This window comes from Triticum dicoccoides, chromosome 2A (genome assembly GCF_002162155.2).
Source record: "Triticum dicoccoides isolate Atlit2015 ecotype Zavitan chromosome 2A, WEW_v2.0, whole genome shotgun sequence".
Taxonomy (NCBI): domain Eukaryota; kingdom Viridiplantae; phylum Streptophyta; class Magnoliopsida; order Poales; family Poaceae; genus Triticum; species Triticum dicoccoides.
The window spans coordinates 431,633,060-431,641,715 of record NC_041382.1 but is presented as its reverse complement, the minus strand read 5'-3'; positions in this window follow the sequence as shown (position 1 = coordinate 431,641,715).

The window sequence follows — 8,656 nt, the reverse complement described above, 5'->3', positions numbered from 1 at the left end:
CAAGGTATGTGCTTTGTGAAAGACCTATGAGGCGTCTTGATCTATCTCTATAGATCTTGATGCCTAATATATAAGCAGCTTCTCCAAGGTCCTTCATTGAAAAACTCTTATTCAAGTAGGCCTTAATGCTGTCCAAAAGCTCTATATCATTTCCCATCAAAAGTATGTCATCTACATATAATATGAGAAATGCTACAGAGCTCCCACTCACTTTCTTGTAAACGCAGGCTTCTCTATAAGTCTGCATAAACCCAAACGCTTTGATCATCTCATCAAAGCGAATGTTCCAACTCCGAGATGCTTGCACCAGCCCATAAATCGAGCGTTGGAGCTTGCACACCTTGTCAGCATTCTTAGGATCGACAAAACCTTCCGGCTGCATCATATACAATTCTTCCTTAAGGAAACCATTAAGGAATGCCGTTTTGATGTCCATTTGCCATATCTCATAATCATAGAATGCGGCAATTGCTAACATGATTCGGACGGACTTCAGCTTCGCTACCGGTGAGAAAGTCTCATCGTAGTCAACCCCTTGAACTTGTCGATAACTCTTAGCGACAAGCCGAGCTTTATAGATGGTCACATTACCATCCGCGTCTGTCTTCTTCTTAAAGATCCATTTATTTTCTATGGCTCGCCGCTCAACGGGCAAGTCTGTCAAAGTCCATACTTCGTTTTCATACATGGATCCTATCTCGGATTTCATGGCTTCCAGCCATTTGTCGGAATCTGGGCCCGCCATCGCTTCTTCATAGTTCGAAGGCTCACCGTTGTCTAACAACATGATTTCCAAGACAGGGTTGCCATACCACTCTGGTGCGGAACGTGTCCTTGTGGACCTACGAAGTTCAGTAGCAACTTGATCTGAAGTTTCATGATCATCATCATTAACTTCCTCTCTAGTCGGTGCGGGCACCTCAGGAACATTTTCTTGAGTTGCGCCATTTTCCGGTTCAAGAGGTAATACTTCATCAAGTTCTACTTTCCTCCCACTTACTTCTTTCGCGAGAAACTCCTTCTCTAGAAAGGATCCATTCTTGGCAACAAAGATCTTGCCTTCGGATCTGAGGTAGAAGGTATACCTAATAGTTTCTTTAGGGTATCCTATGAAGACACATTTTTCCGACTTGGGTTCGAGCTTTTCAGGTTGAAGTTTCTTGACATAAGCATCGCATCCCCAAACTTTTAGAAACGACAGCTTAGGTTTCTTCCCAAACCATAATTCATACGGTGTCGTCTCAACGGATTTCGACGGAGCCCTATTTAAAGTGAATGCGGCAGTCTCTAAAGCATAGCCCCAAAAAGATAGCGGCAAATCGATAAGAGACATCATAGATCGCACCATATCTAATAGAGTGCGATTACGACGTTCGGACACACCATTACACTAAGGTGTTCCAGGCGGCGTGAGTTGTGAAACTATTCCACATTTTCTTAAGTGTGTGCCAAATTCGTGACTCAAGTATTCTCCTCCACGATCTGATCGCGGGAACTTGATTTTCCTGTCACGTTGATTCTCAACCTCACTCTGAAATTCCTTGAACCTTTCAAAGGTCTCAGACTTGTGTTTCATTAAGTAGACATACCCATATCTACTCAAGTCATCAGTGAGGGTGAGAACATAACGATAACCACCGCGAGCCTCAACACTCATTGGACCGCACACATCAGTATGTATGATTTCCAATAAGTTGGTTGCTCGCTCCATTGTTCCTGAGAACGGAGTCTTGGTCATTTTACCCATGAGGCATGGTTCGCATGTGTCAAATGATTCGTAATCAAGAGACTCTAAAAGTCCATCTGCATGGAGCTTCTTCATGCGTTTGACACCTATGTGACCAAGGCGGCAGTGCCATAAGTATGTGGGACTATCATTATCAACCTTACATCTTTTGGTACTCACACTATGAATATGTGCAGCATTACGCTCGAGATTCATTAAGAATAAACCATTCATCATCGGAGCATGACCATAAAACATATCTCTCATATAAATAGAACAACCATTATTCTCGGATTTAAATGAGTAGCCATCTCGAATTAAACGAGATCCTGATACAATGTTCATGCTCAAAGCTGGCACTAAATAACAATTATTGAGGTTTAAAACTAATCCTGTAGGTAAATGTAGAGGTAGCGTGCCGACGGCGATCACATTGACCTTGGAACCATTCCCGACGCGCATTGTCACCTCGTCCTTCGCCAGTCTCCTCTTATTTCGCAGCTCCTGTTTTGAGTTACAAATGTGAGCAATCGCACCGGTATCAAATACCCATGAGCTACTACGAGTGCTGGTAAGGTACACATCAATTACATGTATATCACATATACCTTTCGTGATGCCGGCCTTCTTGTCCGCTAAGTATTTGGGGCAGTTCCGCTTCCAGTGACCACTTTCCTTGCAATAAAAGCACTCAGTCTCAGGCTTGGGTCCAATCTTTGGCTTCTTCCCGGCAGCTTGCTTGCCGGGCGCGACAGCTCCCTTGCCGTCCTTCTTGAAGTTCTTCTTACCCTTGCCTTTCTTGAACTTAGTGGTTTTATTCACCATCAACACTTGATGTTCCTTTTTGACTTCTACCTCTGCTGATTTCAGCATTGCAAATACTTCAGGAATGGTCTTTTCCATCCCCTGCATATTGAAGTTCATCACAAAGCTCTTGTAGCTCGGTGAAAGCGACTGAAGGATTCTGTCAATGACCGCGTCATCCGGGAGATTAACTCCTAGCTGAGTCAAGCAGTTATGTAACCCAGACATAGTGAGTATGTGCTCACTGACAGAACTATTTTCCTCCATCTTACAGCTGAAGAACTTGTCGGAGACTTCATATCTCTCAACCCAGGAATGAGCTTGAAAAACCATTTTCAGCTCTTCGAACATCTCATATGCTCCGTGTCTCTCAAAACGCTTTTGGAGCCCCGGTTCTAAGCTGTAAAGCATGCCACACTGAACGAGGGAGTAATCATCGGTACGTGTCTGCCAAGCGTTCATAACGTCTTGTTCTGCAGGGAGAACAGGTGCGTCACCTAGCGGTGCTTGTAGGACATAATCTTTCTTGGCAGCTATGAGGATGATCCTCAGGTTCCGGACCCAGTCCGTATAGTTGCTGCCATCGTCTTTCAGCTTGGTTTTCTCTAGGAACGCGTTGAAGTTGAGGACAACGTTGGCCATTTGATCTACAATACACGTTGTAAAGATTTTAGACTAAGTTCATGATAATTAAGTTCATCTAAATCAAACTATTCAATGAACTCCCACTCAGACAGACATCCCTCCGGTCATCTAAGTATAACATGATCCGAGTTAACTAGGCCGTGTCCGATCATCACGTGAGACGGACTAGCCAACATCGGTGAACATCTTGATGTTGATCGTATCTTCTATACGACTCATGCTCGATCTTTCGGTCTTCTGTGTTTCGAGGCCATGTTTGTACATGCTAGGCTCGTCAAGTCAACCTAAGTGTTTGCATGTGTAAATCTGTCTTACACCCGTTGTATGTGAACATTGGAATCTAACACACCCGATCATCACGTGGTGCTTCGAAACAACGAACTGTCACAACGGTGCACAGTTAGGGGGAACACTTTCTTGAAATTATTATGAGGTATCATCTTATTTACTACCGTCGTTCTAAGTAAACAAGATGCAAAAACATGATAAACATCACATGCAATCAAATAATAATAGTGACATGATATGGCCAATATCACATAGCTCCTTTGATCTCCATCTTGGGGCTCCATGATCATCTTGTCACCGGCATGACACCATGATTTCCATCATCATGATCTCCATCATCGTGTCTCCATGAAGTTGCTCGCCAACTATTACTTCTACTACTATGGCTAACACGTTTAGTAATAAAGTAAAGTAATTTACATGGCGTTTCTCAATGACACGCAGGTCATACAAAAAAATAAAGACAACTCCTATGGCTCCTGCCGATTGTCATACTCATCGACATGCAAGTCGTGATTCCTATTACAATAGCATGAACATCTCATACATCACATATATATCATTCATCATTCATCACAACTTTGGCCATATCACATCACAAAACACTTGCTACAAAAACAAGTTAGACGTCCTCTAATTGTTGTTGCAAGTTTTACGTGGCTGCAAAAGGGTTCTAGCAAGAACGTTTTCTTACCTACGTGAAAGCCACAACGTGATTTGTCAACTTCTATTTACCCTTCATAAGGACCCTTTTCATCGAATCTGCTCCAACTAAAGTGGGAGAGACAGACACCCGCCAGCCACCTTATGCAACTAGTGCATGTCAGTCGGTGGAACCGGTCTCACGTAAGCATACGTGTAAGGTTGGTCCGGGCCGCTTCATCCCACAATACTGCTGAAGCAAAATAAGACTAGTAGCGGCAAGAAAGTTGACAACATCTATGCCCACAACAAATTGTGTTCTACTCGTGCAAAGAGAACTACGCAAAGACCTAGCTCATGATGCCACTGTTGGGGAACATTGCAGAAAACAAAAATTTTCCTACGGTTTCACCAAGATCCATCTATGAGTTCATCTAGCAATGAGTGATCGGATTGCATCTACATACCTTTGTAGATCACGCGCGGAAGCGTTCAAAGAACGGGGATGAGGAAGTCGTACTCGACGTGATCCAAATCACCGGAGATCCTAGCATCGAACGGACGGCACCTCCGTGTTCAACACACGTACGGTCAGCGTGACGTCTCCTCCTTCTTGATCCAGCAAGGGGGGAGGAGAGGTTGATGAAGATCCAGCAGCACGACGGCGTGGTGGTGGATGCAGGGGTCACCGCAGCAGGGCTTCGATGTTCTACTACGAGAGGGAGAGGTGTAGCAGGGGAGAGGGAGGCGCCAAGACTCAAGGTACGGCTGCCCCCTCCCTCCCCCCTCCTTTATATAGGCCAGTAGCCCCCGAGACTTGAAGCAGTTAGAGCAACTGATTTAAGGATCATTTAATATGCAGCTTCTTACAGAGAAGAATACCGTACTGTCTCAGGAGCTGGAAAAGTGCAAGGCCCAACTAGAGGCCGCACTAGCCGCAGCAGGGGAGCTCAAAGAGACCCCCTCAGGTAAGATACACTTTGAAAGATTAGTATTGTGCGGTGCGGGTGCAAATCTGACAAATCATATTGCAGATGGCGCCGGACTCGATCCGGACAAGCAACAACTCTTACGCCGGCTAAAGGCCGGTGAGAGTACGTTGACAAAGGTGAGGCGAGAGAAGAATGATCTTCAGGATGCCAACACCAAGCTGGACGTCGAACTTAAAGATGTTCGTGGCTAGCTGTCGGACTCCACGAAGGAGAATCAGCGGCTTCGACGCGGCATTTTTAGTAAGTGCTTGAACGAACTTTGAATAAAGAGTTCGGCGAGGAAACCGACTAACAGAGTAATGTCTGTAGGTATGCTCACAGGTCATCCTGCAGAGGAGATGCCCGGTTCTACGGGTGACCTTCTTCCCGAACTCTTGCAACTGCACGAGCGAATTCGGCAGGCGATGCGGGATATTTCCCAAGCCTTATGGCCTGCCCACTCCGTGCCCGAGGGCCTTGGAGAGCTTGCGGAAAAGCTGAAGGAAGATCGGCGGCGCTTCCGGTTGTGGAAGATATCGGCCTGCCGACAAGGCGCTAGGGAGGCCTGGGCCATGGTGAAGACCCGTTTTACGAAGTCTGACCCAAACTACATGGCCGAGGTCGGACCAGTGGGGCCTGACGGGAAGGAGATCCCTGTAAGCTTAGTATACGGCCAAGTAGAGTTGGCCGTGAAGTATTCCCAGTAGGACTGTAAATTAGACAACCTGTTAGATGGTATAGAAGAGGAATACAATTAGTCAGAATGACTATGTAATTTTGAATTGACATGTGTAATGCCTTCTAGCCGGATTGTAGATCGTTTGTCGTTGCCGACCTTTTTGCTTCAACCTCGGGACCTGACGGTCCGGAGTGTGTCCGAATACCATAGCGGTTATATAAGAACTGTGGTATGCATGGAGACCAAGCGTAGGGGTCATTAGTGCTTTATCATACAAGTGCCCAACTAGTTATGTTATATTACATGGTTAGTAAGAAACATCTTCCAGAGAGAATAGTTCCGTTAGGGGTTCCTTTCGCTGGGAGGCATGCCCTAAAGTGCATGTCCAGACTGCGTAAAAAGACGCAGAAAAAAGCATCTGGGGGCGCATAAAATGAGTAAAAATATCATCTTTTATCTCACCGACCGAATATTCCCTTAAGAACGCTAGCTTTTGGCTTCACCCAGTCTGAGGTACACATCCGGCTGACCCGGCAGTAACAATCGCAGAGGTGCTCCCTTTACTGCCTAGCCGAACAATCGGGAATGTAGGGGTAAGCACAGGAGCCAGGCAACCCAGCTTGGCCAAAACTTAAGTCATATCGATGCATATAATGGTGAAGAAAAAGGTACATGCAGAAGTTTGACACATGTGTTGGGCGTGAAGCCCGTATAAATAAGCTTCTGTTAAAGAAGCCCCCAGGTTTAATGAGCGCGAGTGGCGCGTTACTAGATGAGCCTTTAAGGGCTATAAAAGAAAAGAGGGGAAGGAGAGAAATGTAAGACAAAAAATGCAAAAAATGGACAGAGGAAGGAGACGAACACAGAGTCCGGCACTAGGCATAGAATCTTCGGAGACGGGTGGCGTTCCACGGGTTCGGCTTGAGTCGGTTATCCGACGCATCTCGCAGGCGGTACGCCCCGCCAGTCAGGACTTGGTCGATTATGAATGGACCTTCCCACTTGGGCTTGAGTTTGTCCTTTTTCTTATCCGGCAGGCGTAGAACTAGTTCGCCAACATTGTAATTTTTGGCCCGTACTTCTCTGCTTTGATATCTTCGGGCCGGCTGTTGATAAAATGCAGAACGGGCTTTTGCCATGTCACGCTCCTCCTCTAGGGCGTCCAAGTTGTCCTGCCGATCGAGCTCGGCTTCTCTTTCTTCGTACATGCACACTCTAGGTGAGTCATGAATTATGTCGCAGGGCAGAACTGCCTCTGCGCCGTACACCATAAAAAAATGGTGTGTATCCGGTGGTGTGATTTGGCGTGGTCCGCAGCCCCCATAGCACGGAGTCGAGCTCCTCTACCCAGTGCGTGTTAGATTCCTTGAGGGACCGCACCAGTCTGGGTTTAATGCCGCTCATGATAAGACCATTTGCACATTCGACCTGGCCATTGGTTTGTGGGTGATAGACGGAAGCATAATCGAGCTTGATGCCCATGTTTTTGCACCAGAGTTTTACCTCGTCGGCGGTAAAGTTTGTACCGTTATCGGTTATGATGTTGTGGGAGACGCCATAACGGTGTACAACCCCGGATATGAAGTCTATCACAGGTCCGGATTCGGCCGTTTTAACAGGCTTGGCTTCTATCCATTTGGTGAATTTATCCACCATGACCAGTAAGTATTTTTTCCTATCGGTCCCACCTTTAAGGGGTCCGACCATGTCAAGCCCCCAGACCGCAAAAGGCCAGGTGATGGGTATAGTTTGGAGTGCGGTGGGTGGCATATGGCTTTGGTTGGCAAAAAGTTGGCAACCAGCGCGTCGTTGGACTAGATCCTTTATATGAACCACAATGTCGAGGATTCAAGCAACCCCGTATACAATTCCCTTTGTCAATCGGTACGTTACTTGCCCAAGATTCGATCGTCGGTATCCCAATACCTCGTTCAATCTCGTTACCGGCAAGTCACTTTACTCGTACCGTAATGCATGATCCCGTGACCAGACACTTGGTCACTTTGAGCTCATTATGATGATGCATTATAGAGTGGGCCCAGAGATACCTCTCCGTCATACGGAGTGACAAATCCCAGTCTTGATCCATGTCAACCCAACACACACTTTCGGAGATAACCGTAGTATACCTTTATAGTCACCCAGTTACGTTGTGACATTTGGTACACCCAAAGCACTCCTACGGTATCCGGGAGTTACACGATCTCATGGTCTAAGGAAAAGATACTTGACATTGAAAAAACTCTAGCAAACGAACTATACGATCTTGTGCTATGTTTAGGATTGGGTCTTGTCCATCACATCATTCTCCTAATGATGTGATCTCGTTATCAATGACATCCAATGTCCATAGTCAGGAAACCATGACTATCTCTTGATCAACGAGCTAGTCAACTAGAGGCTTACTAGGGACATGTTGGTGTCTAGGTATTCACACATGTATTACGATTTCCGGATAACACAATTATAACATGAATAAAAGACAATTATCATGAACAAGGAAATATAATAATAATCCTTTTATTATTGCCTCTAGGGCATATTTCCAACAGCACCAAGAACAATGTTCTCGTCACAAAACCATCGGAACGATTCCAAGATACCCGCGTGATCCTAAAATTTTTTTAGTGAAATTTGAGAAGAGAAGAGTCAAAACTCTACGTCAGGATGCCTCACCAGAGCGACGAAGCGACTGAGGAGTAAAAAGAAGTCCTAACTCTCTGATATATATAATTCCTAAATGACTCAAAACATTTCTAGACTCAATAACGCCAGCGATTCGATCAAGCAGGGGGCTCCTAAGGTCGGGGAAGGATCTGATACCAACTTGTAATGCCCTCGATGCGGCTATATCTCCCACGTGTCGAAGCACGACTTAGAGGCATAACCGCATTGAAAGCA